We start from the raw sequence: 21,746 nt of genomic DNA on the forward strand, positions 1-21,746 counted from the left end.
AAGTATGATAGTCAGTGCGATTTACCATAAGGCAATCTTTGGGTAATACATGGTATTTCTCATATATATATGGGGAAGAATGAAAAAATATATATATATAACCTCTCTCAAGAAGAGTCCAGAATTGCCAATGTGAACAGCATATTTTTAATTACTAAATTATACGCAACATCTCAGGCACTAATATTGTTCCTTTCACTAGCGAAAGGTATTGCTGCTTTCACTTATGGCTAATGATGAAGGGTATCATTCCTTCCATCATGCGTTGATATGGTTTCTTCCCCTGTTAACAAATACTGCCACTATCATTTGGGACTGACATTATTACCCCAGGTAACAGATATTGCTAGCACCATTTGGGATTAATACTACTGAAGCCTAGCGACAATTTTTGTTACTGTCTTTCAGAAGTGATATTACTACTACTAATAGCAGATCTTACTACTGCCATCTGGGGTTAATATGGTAAAACCTTAGAGACAGCTATTGCTATTGTATTTTGGAAAAGATATTGCTACTGACATTTGGGATTAGTATAGCTACACCTTAGTGACAGATATTGCTACTGCCTTTTGGGAATGATATCGTTACCCCTTTTGACAAATATTGCTACAGCCATTTGGGACTAATATTGCTAAACCCTCAAGACAAGTATTGCTACTGCGTTTTAAGTGTCGCTACCTCTAGCTATAGACACTACTAGTTGTTTTTGGTTGTCATTTCTTACCTATTAATAAATATTGCTACTGTTTTTGGGATTGATTTTCCTACGCCAAGAAGTTGTTATTGCTACTTTCATTAAAGATTAATGCGTAATCCGGTAATGCCTGTAATTATCCTATTATTTAATTTATATGGTTCTTTTCAGCCGTAATAATTCCATTAAAGAAAGTTCATCTTAATTAATTAATTAACATAACTTGATACATTAATAATTTTCAATCTGCGACACATATTACTGGGGCATCGAACAACGGAAAGAATCAGCATCAAAAGAAATGAGATTTGAAAAGCATTACTATAACTTTTTTAGGAGCAAAGGCCAACAGTACTTGCAAACCTAATGCCCCACTCCTACCCGGGCCCGAAGAAAACAAGACAAAGGAAAAGAGAGAAAGGAAAATGGATACGACACCGACAGCCCTCGTGTCATGACACACTCCAGACGCCCCGAGAAAACAATGAATACTAAAAATCCCGTTAAAATGTCAGAGAAATAAGCTTACACGCAAGGCGCTCTCGGGTATTTATGTGTAGCGGCGTCAAATTATGGGTCGGATTTTGCACAGAAGGGATATGACCTTCTCCTCCAGTGTCACCCAATTCTCCTCTTTCCTCTTTTTCTTCTTCCCCTCTTCTTTTTACCACACGGACAGAAAGGCGCAGACATTTGTCATCGTTATGATACTTTACACCAGAATCTGATTTTGTTATTTCTGCAATGCAGTGTACAGTTGCTGTACAGTACTTCGACGAAGAAAAAATGATTTAAAAAAGAGGGAAAAGAGAAACCTCCATTTATGCTATCCCTTCCAACTCCGCAACTACCGTTGTGGTCTTTATAAAAGTAAATATGATTCGAGTTCTGGAGAAAACATTGTTATTTCTCACAAATTTATCGAAATTGTTAGATCATAACACACTGGCTCTCGTTCAGCTTACACGATAAACAGAAGAATTGCTGCATAAACATACACTCTTTATTGGTATTTTTTGTTATTTGCCACGTTGCTCTACAGTCACCTTCTGAGATGGCATATAGACAAGACTTGCGACGACAAAACGTGTTCAAAAATTGTGCTGAAATGGAGGAGAGACAAGCCTCATTGAAAATAAAACTTGATTAAGAGTATTTTAGGACGAAATATAGCCAAGAAATTTGAAAGCAAAGAGAAGGTTTTATCGTGACAAAATCTGATTAACAATTTTTAAAAGTAGGTTAGAGGAAATACTCTACCAATGCAATTGTTAATTGACAATAGCATAAGATGAGACTGTGCCATAAACCTTTCAATGTGAAATTTGACCGAGATCTTCCCAACAAAGCCAAGAACTTATTGGTATAAAATTTGACTGAGATTATCCTTCGATGGTAAGGAGACATGCCTTTTCAAAGCAAATGCTACCTGAGAGTTTCTTCAGATTGAACAGAGGCAGGAATGTCAAGAGGAAACTTCAGTGAGATTATTCTAAAGCAGAACAGAGGTAACCAAGACTTCGTCAAGATACAAGATAATGTAGAGTTTTCTAAGCCGAGAGAGCGTTAGCGCTTTATCGGAACCGAATTTTATTAAGAGCATTCTTCAATTAATTTGAGGCAAGACATCATCAAGGCAACACTGATGAGTATTTAAAGATACAATAGACGCAAGTTTTTTCGAGACAAAACCTACTAACAGTATTCAATGATGTTATAAGGTCACTTGACACTAACAAGATAGTACTTGATTAAAGGTATTCTTTGACTACTATACGGCCGCCAGTTCAGAGTTTGGTTGCTATTATTATTATTATTATTATTATTATTATTATTATTATTATTATTATTATTATTATTATTATTATTATTATTATTATTATTATTATTATTATTATTATTATTATTCTCTGGTACGTGGTTTAAAGACTATCACATTAGAAATCAAACATACTATCATATATACCTAATCTGTTCTAAATATCAATCTTTTTTTTTAGTTTTCATAGCAGATACAATTACGTTTCTACTTGAATTTATTAAGAGCATAAAAATTAGATTAATGTACTTTCATAAATTTCCCAACATACGGCCTTATTTTATTTTAGCCCTTTGTTTGATTTCCTTGTAAAACGATGGCTGGGAATTTTTGCGTGACTGATTTAGTTTTCGAAACATTTCCCTACACGAAAACAAACACTAACAGTAATCGCGGACCGAGTGGAAAAAAATGTCACCTGGAGCCTGTTTACCTGCCAGGAAATATTTAATCTTTATCAAAATTGCAAACTGACTATTCTTTAAGAACATAACCTTTTAGACTGCTCTGGAGGATGAAAGCCCGTTCTGGCCATAAGGCCAGATAAACGCAATAAGATTACAAACCGCTTAAAAATGTAAAATAAGTGTAGCCCATGGTCTAACGCATTTGTTTGTCCCCTAGTTTTAACAGCTAATTTTTAGCTTTCTGTAAAGAAAACTATTGTGCCGGCTTTGTCTGTTCGTCAGCACTTTATTCTGTCTGCACTTTTTCTGTCCGGCCTGAGATCTTAAAAACTACTGAGGTTAGGGGCTGCAAATTGGTATGTTGATCAGTCACCCTCCAATCATCAAACATACCAAATTGCAGCCTTCTAGCCTCAGTAGTTTTTTTTTTAATTAAGCTTAAAGTTAGCCATAATCGTGCTTCTGGCAACGATATAGGATAGGTCCCCACTTGGCAGTGGTTAAAGTTCATGGGCCGCGGCTCATACAGCATTATGCCGAGACCACCGAAAGATAGATCTATTTTCGGTGGTCTTGATTATACGCTGTAGCGGCTGTACAGAAAACTCGATTGCGCTGAAGAAACTTCGGCGCATTTTTTACTTGTTTATTAATGACGATAATTCAGTAGTTTCTTATTTTCTTCCTATTTTTTTCTCGCAGAAGAGAATGGTAGGGGTGGGGTGGTGGCTGTGGGGGTGGGGTGGAGGGGTTGGGGGACGGGGAGTTGGTTGGTCGGGTTGGCACATATACAGGATGCGACTATCTCCATATAAACAGCTTTACGGGACTCATTGTTTATCCTGAGGCGGGTTAGAGAAAACAAACTTGAAAATGTTTATTCCACTTCTATTTTTCGGTAAAGAGGGTAGGATAAAGGTTGTGTGATTACCTATTTAATAGTTCAAGCGCAAGTGTGCACTTGTTTATAATATAAAGTGTTAATCACATTTAAATATTAAGAAGGATGTGAGTGAAAATACAGATATAAAGTTTGAGAAGGGGCAATGAATAATAATTCTTTTTTTCATCTTTTAAATTACTTTTAACCGGTTCATACGTATCTATCAACAATGCAAAGTAAGAACCACGACACTTCCCTGGAATTATAGAAAAAAAGCCCGTGCTCTTTAAGGTAGGGGATATAGAATAGAATAGAATATATAATTTATGCCAAAGGCAAAGCACTGGGACCTATGTAGTCATTCAGCGCTGAAAGGGAAATTGAGAGTAGAAAGGTTTGGAAGGTGTACAGTAGTAGGAGGAAAACCTCGCAGCTGCACTATGAAACAATTGTTAGGAGAGGGTGGATAGCAAGAAGGAAGAAAGAGAATATGAACAGAGGTACAGTAAAAGGAATGAAAGGGTTTGCAGTTAGGGGCAGAAGGGACACTGCAAAAAACCTTAAGTAATGCCTTTCAGTGCACCGCGTGAGGTGCACTGACGGCAATACCCGCCTACTGGGGGTAGGGGGATATAGAGCAAAACCAGTTGCAAGGTCGAATTAGTCTGGAAACCAGTCCAGAAGTACGGATGAATAATACAGAAAATAAAGTTCAACATGGTGAGACAGAAACAATGGTAACTGCAACGACCATTTGAAGCCTGCTATTTAAGCATCTAAGATCTTTGTGTTGTTCATTGCTCATTGATATTTCTGTCCTTATTTTTCTTTTAGCAGGACGACTTTAACAATTATCATTTGTCTCTAGTTTTCTCTTAACAGACAGACTTTTACTTCGCTTTGTGTCACAGTTGCTTATTCGGTTCGTAGCTGCTGTAATAATTTCGTTTTTGTTATATGGAACTATTGCATTAGGAGTTCTGGCTTATAGAAGGACCTGTGCTTATAGAAGGAGGGTCCCTCACCGGAATGCTAGTACATAAAGTAGATGCTTGACTAACGGATTATTGATTAAATATTAATTATATATTTATTAAATAAACAGTAAATTTCATTATTTATATATTTGATTTGTTTACTCAACAAGCTCGTTACAAATAAAGATATGCAATGAAATAGAAATTACATCAATGAATAAATAATATGAATTACGGTATGCAGACGATAGACAATCCTATCAAGATCTGATGTCAAAGAGAGAGAGAGAGAGAGAGAGAGAGAGAGAGAGAGAGAGAGAGAGAGAGAGAGAGAGAGAGAGAGAGAGAGAGAGAGGAGATTTTTTTTTTAGATCTGAATCTCGCGATTACTTAAAGAATGGAAGAAATGGGCGAGGATAAAGAGCTACATAGTTGGATACAGAGAGAGAGAGAGAGAGAGAGAGAGAGAGAGAGAGAGAGAGAGAGAGAGAGAGAGAGAGAGAATTGTGGATCTGAGTCCATGCGAGTGCTTCAAAGACTAAAAAAGACGAGACGAGGAGGAGAGAGAGAGAGAGTACAAAAAAAAGGCAATAGAAAGGGTATCTACGGGTATCTATTAGGTCCAATGGACCGCTGAGGATGCCCATGGGCCGTTTTGACTCCCGTTTCCCCCTACCACGTGCGAAAGTGTCATGTGGTGGGTCTCCTAGGGTGTGACTGGGGCCACATTTCAGTCAAAGTTGAAAGGGCTTTAAATTGTACTATCTATCAAAACCTAGATGCCTTTCTTCCTCTTGTAACAGACATGTGATTCAAATATTTTACATTAGCAACTGTAAACTGCTAATAATAATAATAATAATAATAATAATAATAATAATAATAATAATAATAATAATAATAATAATAATAATAATAGATGGTGAACGATTATATGCATGCAACTTGAGAAGTGAAATGAATTAAGTGATAAAAATAGTGAAATCACAACAATTTTTTGGTACGACTTTGATAATTTAAATGAGAGACACTATCAACTATTTAATTATCATTGATATCGCAAAATAACAAAGAAGTGCATTCCAGAGCTTTGATAGTCTACAAAAAAAACTAGGATTCATATATATTAAGATTACTAGAAGTTATAAACAATATCGTAATTGATAAATGATTTGCACCATGTTATATAAATATAGTGTATACAAGGATTTGGGTCATTAAAAACATAACTGAGAAAGTAATTATAGAATTATTATGGATGTCATCAAATCAATTTCATGGCAAATGAACTACATTATTCCTCGATAAATCATTTCTTGCAGTTTAGACAATTCGTAACAAACTAAACAAATAAGCGAATATTCAAAAGAGCGAAACATTAACTCAATACCATGGATAATAAATGATACTGCTCCGCCATAAATAAATGTAGCGAGGGTTCGGATAACTTCTAGAGCAACTGAGTAGACAAGTAAACAGTTACAAAAAGAGCAAGAACAACGGTGAATGAAACATACACGGCCCTCAGATGACAGCCCCCATCCAGCACGACTTGCGGTCTTCTGACATGTCCGCAAAAGGGAAACGCAGACTAAAACAAAAACAGTGTAGAAGCCTCGACCTAATGTTATGAAATGGAAGAAGAGATTTTACAGCGTTCTCAGACCCTCCGCTGGGGTGTCCTGTATCGTCATCATCACTCCCACAGGAAGGAGAGAGAGAGAGAGAGAGAGAGAGAGAGAGAGAGAGAGAGAGAGAGAGAGGAGGTTGGTGCGAATAGAGAAAAAAGCAAAGAGAATTAGAAGATATAGGAACGATTAAATGAAGGAAGAAACGACTGAGAAAAGAGGGTACGAGTAAACAGGAACCAGACTGACTGATTGACTGACGTAAGTGGCATCGCGGCAACCATGGTCTCCGGGAACGAGAGAAAAAGGAGTGGGGCGCGAATACGGAAAGAAGAGAGACAGAAAGAGAGGGAAAAGTGCATACAAAGAAAAGAGAGAGGGCGAGTGTGCGGAGTGGGGTACAAATATAGAAAAGAGAGAGAGAAGGAATAGGAGCAAAGCCGGATAGACATGTAGACACAGACAGGGGAAATAGGGAGGAAGAAAGGGGGAGGAGGAGGAGGAGGAGGAGGCACTCTTCCAAATCTCGTCGGTCACTCAGTCAGACCCTCCTGTTATTGGCCCCACAACCTCCCAAGAAATCTCCTAATGAACCGCCGGGTAAACTTTGCTTATGAGTGTTACTGGAGAAAGCAGATGGAAGAAAGTTGCTTGAAATGTATGGAGAGAGAGAGAGAGAGAGAGAGAAGATACGAATACAGATAATTAGAAGAAATCAGGCAAGTAAAGATCGACTTTCAGTATATTATATTATATAATATATATATATATATATATATATATATATATATATATATATATATATATATATATATATTTATAATATATATATACATGTATATATATAATATATATATATATACATAACATATGCAATTACGACTGTACACGCAGAAGCGTGCGTTCACCCGCGAGCAAACGTGTGATATTGCAAATATACCTTTTGATTAGCTGTGAACTCATGCATCTCATAGGGATACAGACACTCTAAATTACTGCGCCTGCTAATAACAGCAACATTTTAATTCAGTAATATTAAATAAGATTTTGTGATGTTTAGGCGTACAATGGGCCAGTTGTGTAATACATAGAAAAATATGTAAATGGCTATACTTTGCGTTTTATATAGAGGATTATTATATACTTAACATTGTAACTCGTGTTTGCACGTGAAGTATATGAATTTCTTTTTAATTGTAAGTGTCCCTTACATTATTATTATTATTATTATTATTATTATGTAATTTAAGTGTGGATTTTTATTACACAGATTGATTTTCACGAAACTGTGAATATCTTTGCAATTATTATTATTATTATTATTATTATTATTATTATTATTATTATTATTATTATTATATTATTACTGACAGACGAATGCACGGACAGTGCAAGCGAATTTCAGCCTGTGTATGAACTACACACACAAAACCGTAGGCCGTTTTCGGACCGGAAATTTCGCCCATTCACGATGAATAATGTGCATAGAGGGAACGACCGGCCGTATCACTTGAAAAAGCAAAAGCGAAAAAACTAATACTATTGGCAAAAGAGAAAATAATTGGCGATAAAAGCTGTCCATCAATAATGACTGGAACTATTCGGTATTTGTAAAAATAAAAGCAAAAAAAGTGAAAAAAGTGTTTATACCAATTACAGCGTAGTGCGGCCAACCATCCACAACGAAAATGTTATTTGCTATGGCCCTTCAATGACAAATGACAATCAAATACTTCAATAACACTGACATACTCTATTTTGGATAAAGTGATACACATTATTAAAAAAAAATGAAAAGCAAAGAGTTTATTGGTTTATAGGAATCACCATTTTGTTTTCATTTTGTTTGTCGTTTAATTTTGTTGCGCCGTGACGATTTCTATGGATTTTAATGGGTTGGCTGAGTGTTATAAAATCACTGATTGATGCGATTTCTGAAACAAATACGTCGTTTAACTTGCAGATATATAAAAGGTAACTCAGCTGGATCAAGCCAGTACGCCATCCATTAGAAAAGAACTTAAGAGTATAACTAATCTGATTCTCACGTCAGAGGAAACCACCATAATTAATTTAGGTCTCAGGGACGGATAAAAGAGAAGGGCTAAGTCCTGGCCACGTAAAATGCTTAGCTTTACTGAAACTTGCAACAAACGTTACCAGCATGGGCACGCGCCAATGGGTCATAATGGGTCTCTAAGTTTTGAGTTTCACAGCTGGTATTTTGTTCCCTTTAACACCTTACCACCCAAACAGTTCACCTTGGGGCAAGGGCCTGTGCTGACGCAAGGTCGTCTTAATCTAACCCAAGATCTAACCCTACCACCAATGGGTCGTCTAGTACCAGCATGTATAACATACAGGAGACTTTTTTTTTTTCTTTTCCTGTTAGCCTGACGTTCTAAACGAGAACATTAGGAGATCCATTCCGTCGGCCTTCAAGTGAAAAAGGAACATGTATGGACGTGAGCTCGAATGTGGCCATTAGTGATAATGGAATTGCACCGTCTTAGCGTACTGATTAATTTGCCACCTGAATGTCCTTCTTGTGTTTTTTACAATGTAGATACAATGACAGGTTTGATTTACCGAAGTCTCTCTCTCTCTCTCTCTCTCTCTCTCTCTCTCTCTCTCTCTCTCTCTCTCTCTCTCTCTCTCTCTCTCTCTCTATATATATATATATATATATATATATATATATATATATATATATATATATATATATATATATATATATATATATATAAAGTTAAGCTTGTATCTTGTATACCTTGAGGATAGACTACTATTCAAAAGGATACATTGCTTCTGATTCTCTGGGATCATTATTTTTTTATTGTTATATTTCTTCCTTCTCCTTCTAGGTCGAGGAGCATTCTGAACCTCTATGGTCGCTTATTCCTATAAGCGTCCTCTTTTCACAAGGCACAGCCCACGTTCTCTCCTGGCAATCTTTTAATATTTCTTATAAGTCTTTGCCTATACAAAGTCTTTAACAGCCAGTCTCGTCGAACTTCCCTTCACCAAAACAAACTCCTTTCAGTTCTCTCGTTACCTAATTGAAGTGTTCACTTTGATTCTGGTATTTTTATGACGCTGAGTTGTTACTCCATTGCTAACACGTGAACGTGGTTAGAGATATCTTGAATTCTACACATACAGCCTTGTGTTTGTTTTTCTACCTACGTTTGAACGAAAATGTATTATTGCTATGTGTATTGTATTCAGTCGTAAGTGGAAAGAGAAAATGAAGCTACGATGTGATGGAATGTTTTTATCGCTGAACATCTCAGAAACGCGAATAACTTGATTTAGAACTTAGGTTCATAAATCGTACTTCAGCCTATATGTATACACGCCACCTTTCGTCGCTCCTGCCTGTTTTCAATTATGACCTTAACAAGCGTCTATAGGGTCATAAAACTCTCGCTGCGGTAGTATTCAGGCTTTTTGCCCTCTTCGCTTTTGTCAACAGTCCTCCCAGACTTTCGCCTTCTCGCGACGCCTCTATCTTGAACTTTTTCCTTTTGTATCTGCAAGGTAGGAAGACCAAGGTGAGGAAAATTCCTCACATTTCCTTGGCCATTTCAAGAAGATAGGTATAGTGGTCATGATACTCACCTCGCCAGCAGGAGGGCAAGGGGGAGGCAGAGGCCTTTATACTTATTCATATCTACCTGAATACGCCACCACTCCTTACCTGTGCAGATAATTATGTGCCTGGTATTTAGCAGACTCGGGTGGGTAGCTGCTAGAGCGAGTAGAAGCATGTGGTTAATAACCTTATTCTAAAATTTACTGAAAATCGGTAGGGTGAGAAGCGAGCGGGTGGTTATAACAGAATGTCAAACGATGTTTTTAAGTGGCAGCATACTGTCACTTTCGACAGACTTAAGTTGAGTTTTCGAAAACACGGTGGAAAAGCAGAGGTACTGTACCAGAGAACTACTCTACGGTTTTTTATTTCTTTAGTTATCTCTGGTCATTTCACTGTCTTTAACCCTCTACCAAGGTTGAGATAATCTTTAAAAGCTCCCATGAGATCGAAAGCTTAGCAAAGGACGAACTTTGGCCTCTGCGTAGTCCGGATAGTACTTGGCAAAGAATGAATGAATAAATACGGCACTGACGAGAACCTCATACTCAACAAATGACTCCTGAGGCTTTCCGGCCTCTGTTTTTACCAAAAGCAAGCGTTAAAACATCTAGTATGAGTAGTAATCAAGTTACACTAAATACGCGCGCACACACACACACACACACAGAAAAGAGAGAGAGAGAGAGAGAGAGAGAGAGAGAGAGAGAGAGAGAGAGAGAGAGAGAGAAATCCGCAATACATGCTCGACATTCCTCATACAATGATACGCTATTCCCCATGAACCCTTCAAGAAAAAATTATTTACTTAATGTTCAAGTAAAATCAACATCGAGATAATAGCCTCCATTCCAGGTCCCTGAAAACCTTGTGTGAATGTTTTCAAAGGACCCCTCCGGCCCATCACCCATCTATCATTGATTTTTATTAAAAAAAAAAAGGTGATATTGGAGACCCCTGCTCTTTAAGATGGTGTGAGCGTGCCAGACGAGGGTCCGCAGGATAGCGTATGTGCCCACTGCGACCGTTTTTCTTCCAAGTGCCAAACACTGTCACTAAGCCATACTCAGAAAATGTGGTAGCGCCTTGTCATCGGTAACCTGACGTTATGGCTTCGTTTGCTTGTTCGCCTCGGATTTCATTCGGTGTTGTTTCGGGCCTCGCCGGAGTCCGAGTCTTCGTAAGAATGCGGCGCGTTGTTAATTGGTATTTGTGAGAGCTGGTTTGAGCGCCAGATTCCGCGGGTTCAATCATAGTGGCATTCGAACATCAAAGACCAAGTCGCGGCCAGAGTGAGGGATATGGACGAAGCCCCTAACTAGCAACATGGGACGGTTTAGGCCCACAGTAAGTAAGAGTCTCTCTCTCTCTCTCTCTCTCTCTCTCTCTCTCTCTCTCTCTCTCTCTCTCTCTCTCTCTATGAGACGGGAGTTGAAAAATGCTCTCCGATTTCACACCCTTCCTGTAGGGTTAAAGGCAATCTGGGGCTATTTTCAACCTATTTAGACCTACTCGAGACTATTTAGGAGCGTTGGGGAGGACAGAGGATATTACAACAACGGCAGACATCATGATTCGGCTTGAGAGAAGAGAAGAGGGGAAAGAAAAGGGAAGAAATAAAAAGGACGGATCTCTCAGGACTCTGCATCATTAGAACTTACGAGGAGGAGGAGGAGGAGCGAGACAAGAACGACGGCTACAACGACGACGCCGCCCAAAGAAACGCCCCGACGGAAATTTTCGCAAATCCCCAGTGGTGGCATTAAGGTAGCAGGTTCTCGAGGGTCGTTATAAGTGGTGGTACTTAGGTCGTATATTGATACTGATACAATTTACGTAGTTGCGGAAGCCCAGGTTTACTCTAGGGCTCAAGGGAAGGGCCATCGCCGGCATCGAGGGGGATTTAGGGCTGTAACACTAGAGAAGGGAAATACAAACAGGTCGTCAAAGGATCTACCAGGGGCTTTGTTGCAGGAGACGGTCTCCGTGGCGCCATAGCACTCCCACCACCGCGCTAATTAAGATTTTTCCCCTTTTTTTTTTTTTTCCTACCACGGGTCACTTACGTCTAATAGACCTTTTGAATTACATGAATTCGATTCGGAAAATATTGGGTCCTCTATTTTTATTTTGTCTTTTTTTTATCTCAGGGGTACTACAACTAAGAGGTACTATGAATTACTTGAACAAGATGCAAGAAAATGTTGGGCCTGTTTCTTATTTTATCGTTTTTTTTTATTGTTTGTGTGAATAAACATATACTATTTCTATTCATTAAGAAAATTACTGCAGCTTTTCTTTAATATTTTTGTTATCTTATGTATCTCAGAGGTCACTACGTTTACAAAGCCCTTAAGAATCCCATGTACGATTTCGAGTTTTTTTTTTATAAAAATGATAGATTTTTCTTTTTCCAATATCTTTTCTTTTACTATAGTTAACGATTTACAAGATTTAATTCGTTACAGAAATTATTGGGCCTTTTACTTTATCTTTCTTTTGTTCTAGTCATCACAATGGTTACTTGATTTCATTCGTTACAAAAAATATTAGGTAATTTTTTATTTTGTTTATATTTCTACTTTATCTTAATTACTTCTTTTCTTATTATTAGGAAAAGATATGACTTCCATTAGTTTCAGAAAATATTGGCACCGCAGTCTTTTAACTCACGAGTCGCTATGCCTATAAACATTACAGATTATACTCTCTCTCTCTTTCGTTTTTGCTTTTCCAAACTTTTGCACCCTAAACCTAAAAGTTACTTTCTTTATAGAATCTATTTGTTATAAAGCAAGAGAGGGGTTCTGCTTACAATAACCATACAGACGATAATGATAACATAAAATAATGATGATAAACACTTGTGACTTTTAAAATTAAAATCAAAGAAGAGAGATTAGAAGCAATTACTGTAGGCTGGTCACTATATTCAGAGAAAATGAACATTGCACAGTTCGCCTTCATCACACAGAAATGAACCAGTTGTTGATGACTGAAACTGCCTTCAGTGTAAAGATATCGAAACATAAATTTCTATATGCTAGAGTAACATGACCTTTTTAGTTTTCTGTAAAAGAAAACTACTGAGATGGCTTTTTGTCTGTCCGTCCGCCCTCAGATCTTAAATACTGCTGAGGCTAGAGGGTTGCAAATTGGTATGTTGATCATCCACCCTCCAATCATCATACAAACCACATTGCAGCCCTCTAGCCTCAGTAGTTTTTATTTTATTCAATGTTAAAGTTAGCCTGATCATGTGCCTCGCACCGCTGTAGGTGCCGACAACACAGGCCACCACCGGGACGTGGCTGAAAGTTTCAATGGCCGCGGCTGAGAGTTTCATGGGCCTTGGCTGAGAGTTTCATGCAGCTTTATACGCTGTACAGAAAACTTGACTGCGCCGAAGAAACATCGGCGCATTTTTACTTGTTTTTCTACAAGGACAATCATTGTCTTGGCCTAGTTTTGTAGAGTACTAATGTAAAATGTTACTGTTATGCTATAGTACACAAATAATTTGTGTGTGTTTGTAGCGAAAGGATAGAGGCTTGCAGATGGCAACCAGGACATCTTCGATGTATTTTATTCTTCTAGAAATCACCTTCCTCTACGGTAAAAGGCATATACTGTATTGCAAAGTCAATCACAGGAACATCAAAAATGAAGGATGTAATTCTGCTTCCGTAGAAGTAACGCAGAGAGAGAGAGAGAGAGAGAGAGAGAGAGAGAGAGAGAGAGAGAGAGAGAGAGAGAGGCTGTTTTTTTTATTGGTTGTCAATTATCTAGCATCGCATACAATCAACCAAAAAAATTTCTCTCTCTCTCTCTCTCTCTCTCTCTCTCTCTCTCTCTCTCTCTCTCTCTCTACGTACCTTTAATAAGTGAGTTGCAAAATCATAATGAAATGATAAATGACTGACATGTGTTTTATAATCTAATTATAAAGATAAATACAACGCCACCTACTTCCTTGTGTGAAAGGCAGCTGAAGACCCTTGACACTTCGAGAGAAGAGAGAAAAAGTGATACAGTAGCACCGCTAAAACAAACAACAAGACAAAAAATAAGCAGACAATGAGTTCTCGATTCATAACCAGCGCCATACTCGATGCATCCTCTACATTATCGCATTTCACGAATAACAATTAAAGAGGACATAAAGCAACCAATTAGGCCACAAAACGCATTTCTAAACTAGCTCGTAATGCGCGGACGTACACGCATAAACACGATCACAATGTTCATGATGGTAATGGGTAGCCTCATCAGAAAATACAAACACTCCCTGAGAGAGAGAGAGAGAGAGAGAGAGAGAGAGAGAGAGAGAGAGAGAGAGAGAGCAGCAATCCCCATGGCCCCAACAGAGAACCTTTTAAAACTTCAAAACCTTCGGTCGGTCTTCATACATCAGACCATAACACAAGAGGAGGAGGAGGAAAGACTATGACGAAAACTTTGGCAATTGTAAAGGGAAACTTTCTTCTCTCTCTCTCTCTCTCTCTCTCTCTCTCTCTCTCTCTCTCTCTCTCTCTCTCTCTCTCTCTCCTATTTTGCAATTGATTTTGTGCGCTCTTCTGAGTTTCAGTTTTCAAGACAGTGAACTATATTTTACACGCTAATTATGATGAAAAAAAATTTATGTTAATTTATTTGCAATATCTAACATGACCATTCATTAATACATTTAACAATCACTAATGCGCAGCCTAACATTTTACTTCTCTTGCATAATTCAAACTGAATTTAAAACTTTTCTAAAGTAAAGCATCAAAAACAACACGTCTTGAATGAAAGAGAAAGGCAACAAACAACGAAATGTTTTAAATAACAGGACCAGCAATGCCAACTAACTGCATCGCCTTGAACAATATAGTTCATTACTATTTCTGCTACAACTACAACTACCATTAATAAAAATAACAATAATAACTCTGCCAGTTCAAATAACTATAATAGCAGTAGCCCAATAATGATGGCCATTATGAAGATAAAACCCCGGCACTTATGGCATAGTATGTCCGAATGAGTGCCGCAACTCAAGCATTTTAAAACACAGCCTGGTGGCACTTGGGGGCGTTTCCTGGGCCGTCGTTGTTGGCATTCCTTTCAGCCTTGTTAGCTTCTAAGAGCGATAAGTCGTCTGGTGTCTCTGCCATGAGAGAGGGCAGGGAGGAGTCCGCGGGTGGGGGAGGGTATGGGCCTAGCTAAAGCTGGGGCATTGGGTAAGGGCTATGGGGATGGGAGTTAATGGGAGATGACAGATGACATGGATACGCCTTTGTTTTTCTTTTTCTTACTTTGATTATTTTGCGGCTCGAGACGGAATTAACTATGCTTTTTTTTGTATCCAAGAGCGTTAATTACTATTATTATTATTATTATTATTATTATTATTATTATTATTATTATTATTATTATTATTACTCGGCTTTAGCGGATATTATTTATTTAGGGGATATTGATCATGAAATTATATCTGTCGCGAAGATTACGCCATGGGTTTATGGTTTGTAAGCATGTCGGCGAATTTTAATCAGCCAAATCTGTATTTAAGAAAATTTACCAACTCCTCATGAGTTCCCGCAAATAAAAGCGATTTTTTTCAGGGGTACCAAAATTAGCTTTTACACAATTGATCGATAGTGTCAGCTGGACTCCTCAGGGCACCAGATGAATCTAAAGACTCAGACCTACTTGGATGTGAACTATGAGGCGGGAGGCTGAAGATGAATTTTAAATTTTTGAAAATGAAATCACGGCAGAGACATAAGTGGCGGAATATCACAGATGCTCTTTGCGTCACACGGCATTGGGAGGCGATAATGATTTGTTAATCTGTGTTAACCCATCTCATGATATGCAGTCAAAAACACCCTCACTGTCTGTGCATTAAAAAGTTATTTATATTTCCAATTATACTGTTACCTTTAATACTGAACCTCTATGGACGTGTATGTCAGCTTGGAAGCCAAGGTTTATATTTGTTTGACTCTGGCATTCCACATTTCAATTTTTATTTCAATTTTACTGGATAAAAAGCCCAAGTTTGTTTAGATTAACATTATCTGTAGACTTACGCCTACGTGAGACAGTAGGCATTTAAAATATGACTACCATTAATATCCGACCACGCCACTCCAAAAATAAGGTAACGTTTGGTTACGAAAAAATCATAAAGTGAATTGAGTAAAAAACCAGGTATTTAACCATTAATCACATTAAGCATTTAATCTGTGACCGAGGGGTTAAGAAAAGTGGATGGTAGTGAGATGAATATAAAAAGCACAAAAACTTTCAGAAAAAAGGACAGATGAAACTTTATCCAGATAAACAATAACCCTCAGATGAAGGTAAACAGACAGAATAAATATGTCGTGGAAGACAGGACAGAAATACTGCATGGAAGACTTGGGAAATAGTGCAATAAAACCACACAGGCCCACGTTCATAAGCTCAATGAATATTTTAAATCTATCGAGATTTTGTTGTTCTGTTCACCTGTAAATAATTAATAAACTGGAGGAACGATCCATTTTGTACACACACACTCGATCATCAATCAATCTATCTATCTATCTATCTATCTATCTATCTATCTATCTATCTATCTATGCACGCAGACACTACATAATTTCTTTAAAACAGAAATTTTCAAATAAATGTTATTTATTAAAGTGGGTGTCTATCACTGCCACAGTCGTACCATAAATTCATTCAATGTCTTGCAAAAGACTGATAGAAGAATGTCACTTGTTCTACATGATATACAGGGAAGGTTGGTAATTTATTGTTTTCATGTGATTCTCGTTTAATTGGATTTTATAGAATATCCTCTTTTCCAGTGACTGAAGCCGCTCTATTCAGACATTCTGTAAAGTCTGTCTTCACGAAAATCTAAAACTAGGATTCATAAATATTTTTTTCAAAAGTATGCTATGCCATTCAAATTTAATTTCTTTTCCAATTCATCTCCTTTTTTAAGTAAGACTGATATGAATATCAAAACCTAAGTTAAAATTCTTACATAGTAATTCTTCCTATATTCTTTGTTTCTCTTAAGACTTATGTTTGTGAGGAGAATTTTCTCAACCATTTCAGTCATTATTTCATTAACACAAAACAAGAGAGAGAGAGAGAGATTCACAATAGGACAGCAAATCATCTGCCAGGGTGAAACTGAATGCTGTCGGAAGGTATATGCGTTGTTACCAGTTCTTCCTTTGCGCTCATCCTTTTATGAAAGGATTCTTTTGATAAGGAGAAAGAAAATGTACATAACAGAAAGGCTAGAAAAGAGAAACAAAGAAAATCTGAGAAAGTTAATCTTTCACACTGGCTTAATAGAACCCTCAATCACCTCCCTGACAGCGCCCCCGCCCCTTTCCATAAAAAAAAAAAAACTAGAAAATTCTTACACACTCCACCCGGATGTGTCCTGCGTAAAAAACGCTTCGAAAATCACATAGCACAAATCAGGAGTCGCAGGAAAGAAAAAAAAAAAAGATAGCATGTAGTGATCCATATAGGTAAAAAAGAAGAGCATGAATCTTCCATCGGGTCCAAGTCGATGCTGATTCAACAGTCTGAGTGATGTTGGCAAGGCCGGTCAACCAGGAGCTTATAAAATATTGGATGTCTTGCAAAACAATGGGAAAGCCTCGACATCTGCAAAATCCGAAAGTCTACAATGTTTATGAACCCCCAGCTGGAAAAGACGTCGATATAAAAGTCTTCTATCACGCAAGTTTCATCTGGCACGTGATCCCAATTTTTAGCCAATCGGGAGCTCTGCCTCTCAGGGCCACCATCCAATAACAGCAGCCGTTCTTGGAGACCATCCAATCATCTGCATGTCTGTCTTCTGAGGATCAGCCAATCCGCATCCGTATGTTTTGCAACAACACAGTGCATCATGAGAATTCAGTCGTGCAAATTCTCACCCAAGTGTGACCCAATTCAGGCGAAGGTCATCGGGATTTATGATACATAAGCTTTGACGAAAAAGACACTACTATAGACCAACGTTATGGTAGTTGAACATGAACCGGGGACTCCTACGATATAGCAATAAATAATAAGAACTTGCTCCATCTTAGATACAATTAAGAAACTATTCATATATATGATATAAGTTTTTAATAACAGCTTTTCCGTAACAGGCTGAACCAAATAAGGGACATATTTTAATTCCTCGTTTACTTAAAATGTGAAAGATAAAAATAGTACGATACGAGTCAGTCACTAAAAAATTATCATCCATGACTCAGAATTTGATGGCTTGCCAATGTAACGTTCAGTATTTGCAAATGAACTTATTAAAAAACACAGCGAATGCAATAAGGAAAGATTCATATATTGCAAAATAGTTGGATGAAAACCACAAAGTGTAAACCATGCAACTATTAAACATATTAAACCATTATTATGAAAAATTCATAGCGAACAGATATTCAGTATAGAAAAGCAGACATGAAAAGTTTTATCCCTGAAGATATACTGCAATATTTCATTTCTCTCTAAAGAAAATAATAATAAAAATTAACACTGAACGTACTGTGTTGAATGTAGTAAAGTAAGCAAGAAAGTAAAAGGAAAAAGACGTTTCGTGAAACGACAAACATAATTTGGGGTAAATTTGTGGAACTTGCAAGGATATTCAAATACATATTTAACAAAAATAATGAAATTAAAGTTAATGTACACCGTAGGCAACTGGAAACTTTTCTTAAAAAAACATAAAAAAAAATGATTGGTATTCATGGATAAGCAAAAAAAAAAAAAAAGTTTCAAATCTTTGGATAAGAAAAAAATTGTAATAATATCTATACTTCTGGAACGCTTCCTCTAAGGAAGCAGAACTAGAAGTAAAATAAAGGAGAAAAGTTGGATACCTTTGGATAGCAAAAAAAAAAAAAAAAAAAAAATCCGTTGCAATTCTGGGATGAACGGATTCCCTTATCCTAAAAGTACGTCCTTCATTAGAGAACTCTTCTTTAATAACAGAAATAGAAATCAGACAAAAAAGGAAAATTTTGCAACCTTTGGATGAACAAAAAATTACTGCAGTCTTTCGATAAAGGAATTCCCTTATACTTGAGATGTAATCCCCTGACGGAACCCATATAAAATGAACTACATTAACAATCTTTAGATAAAAAAAAAAAACCTGCAATCTTCGGATAAACGCTTGCTCTCATCCCTAAAATACATTCTCTCTTTTAGAACTCGTTCTTAAGGTAAAAAAAAAAAGTAAAAAGTAAAAAGAAAAAAAAAATCATGGGCATTCTTTGAATAAACGAAAAAAACCATTGCAGTCTTTGGATAAACGAATTCGCTTATCCTTAAAATATATCCTCCCTTCTGGAACTCATATTCAATGGACTCCTACACAAGCTAGGCAGCCCAAGTGATATCCAATATTCAAATGTCCAATAGGTTCGGAATGGCGCTTTACAATAGCAAATATATTGTTTCCACATGTCGCCTCGCGCTCCAAAATGGGCCCGACATATGTTTGGCCAATTGGAAAAGTTTAAAATTGTGAAGTAACATGCACATAAATCTTTGGAAGCAATATCGGTGCAGAACTCCGCGCGCGCGTGTGTGTGTGCGCGTGTGTGTGTATGTGTGAGTGTGTATGTGTGTACGCGCCCAATAGGAAGGGAGAGAGAGAAAGAGAGAGGGAGAGAGAGAGAGAGAGAGAAACATTTACTTCCTCAGCGTTATATCCGTTTTTCTGCTTTACCTTCCAACACGTTACATTCAATGCAATGTTTACGTTGCTGAAAGTATCCCCGATCGAAATAAGAAGCGAGCATTTGATCTCAGACCTCTGCTCTTCTGCTCCTTTTTTCTTTTATTTCCGAATTAATAACATCGCTCGGCAATCGTTCCATTCATAATGAATTAAAAGCACATCGGCTACATATTGTTCCCGACAGATAAAACACCCGAAATAAAATTCAAATGACAGCCGTCAGACGGTAATTGCTTGTGAGTTTTCATTCTTTATGGACTATTTATTTTCTGTCGTTTATTTGTTTGGACAGGAATATTTCGAGTCGGTTTGAACTTTAAAAAAAGTAATGTGTTTAGACAGAGCTGAAATAAAAGTTCGATAGTAGCTGCAAGTTTTCCAAAAAAAATACTTTTTTCTTTTTTCCCTCCCTTGATATTCACTGACAATAAAAGTTAAATGCATTCCGACAACAATTGAAAACACCACTGAGAGAGAGAGAGAGAGAGAGAGAGAGAAGAGAGAGAGAGAGAGAGAGAGAGAGAGAGAGAGAGAGAGAGAGGGGACAGAAAAAGATGTTCTGTATAGGGGGAGAGAGAGTGGGAAATGTGCACAAAAACACATTAAAATAATATATAACTTCGTAAGTCGAGGAAGAGAAAGACGGAAATTCATTTCTATTTAAAGAAAAGATAGAAATAGAGGTATATACAAAAGACAGCGAGAGAGAGAGAGAGAGAGAGAGAGAGAGAGAGAGAGAGAGAGAGAGAGAGAGAGAGAGAGAGAGAGAGAGGGGACAGAAAAAGATGTTCTGTATAGGGGGAGAGAGAGTGAGAAATGTGCACAGAAACACATGAAAATAAGATATAACGTCGTAAGTCGAGGAAGAGAAAGACGGAAATTTATTTCTATTTAAAGAAAAAGATAGAAATAGAGATATATACAAAAGACAGAGAGAGAGAGAGAGAGAGAGAGAGAGAGAGAGATTCCCTCTTAAAGTATTGAAAAATAACAGGAAATCCGAATCAGAGAGGCGAAATCCCAAAAGGGAGCAAAACAAAAGCCATAACAGATAAAGTAAACCGAAGTTGAAAAAAAAATAGAGAGAGAGAGAGAAAAAAAAAGACGGAGTTTGTGCGTGTGTATATACTGAGCCCGCTCCTGGATCGGCCATACATTAGTTTTCCGTAACACTCGGCGCTCTTGGAAAATGACAACCGAAAACTCAATTTTAACTTTTCAGGCTGCCGATGGCCATTTCAATCGCTGGCAGAATTTAATGATGAAGTTTACAACGGACCGATACAACTTTTATGCAGGTTCTAGAAGAATATATAAACACGCCGGGGGCGTTTTCATGGAAATTTTTAACGGGTTATTATAAGAAAAGAAAATCTGCTCTTAAACCGAAGCTGTTTTTTTTTCCTTTGCTGTTGGGTTTGGGGTATGGTGGGGGGCGGGTGTTGCGTTATAATGGAACGGCTTTGATTCGAACGCACATGAAAACATTTGCAAAATGAAAATTTTCTCTTCATACGGTTCAGTGTTCCATCTAATCTTTGTTAACATTAAGTTCAAGTTCACACCAGCGATTCGAAAATGGTACCTCGAAGGAAAACCCTTCATCCAGAGACGCTGCATATCTCTCTCTGTCTGTCTGTATGCCTCTAAAACCAGAGTTGCAAGATAGCTACACATCCACCCCACACCCCCTTCACACACTCTCTCTCTCTCTCTCTCTCTCTCTCTCTCTCTCTCTCTCTCTCTCTCTCTCTCCCTCTCTCTCTATCCGATTCGCGAAAAGATAATAGTCATAATTCTGTGTACCCTCAGGACATTTAAAGTTGGGCGCGTTCTTTTATTATTTCCTCGGAGGAAACTTTTCCGTTGCCAATTAAATACGCCGAATGGAATGCCCGGATCCCCTACAGTAGAATCGATTACTTGGGAGGCATATGAACTCAATGCGGCAAAGACAGCAATTTATTCCGGACTGGGAAT

At 37.6% G+C, this 21,746-nt stretch overlaps 1 protein-coding gene and 1 long non-coding RNA gene across 2 annotated transcripts in view; one reads left to right on the forward strand and one right to left on the reverse strand.

Moving 5' to 3' along the window:
• LOC136825451 (putative iroquois-class homeodomain protein irx-1) overlaps positions 1–21,746 on the forward strand; it is a 204,381-nt gene that overhangs the window by 129,579 nt on the left and 53,056 nt on the right.
• LOC136825452 (uncharacterized) overlaps positions 1–21,746 on the reverse strand; it is a 236,904-nt gene that overhangs the window by 7,283 nt on the left and 207,875 nt on the right. The gene's annotated exons all lie outside the window — the stretch shown is intronic.

This window comes from Macrobrachium rosenbergii, chromosome 37 (assembly GCF_040412425.1).
Source record: "Macrobrachium rosenbergii isolate ZJJX-2024 chromosome 37, ASM4041242v1, whole genome shotgun sequence".
Taxonomy (NCBI): domain Eukaryota; kingdom Metazoa; phylum Arthropoda; class Malacostraca; order Decapoda; family Palaemonidae; genus Macrobrachium; species Macrobrachium rosenbergii.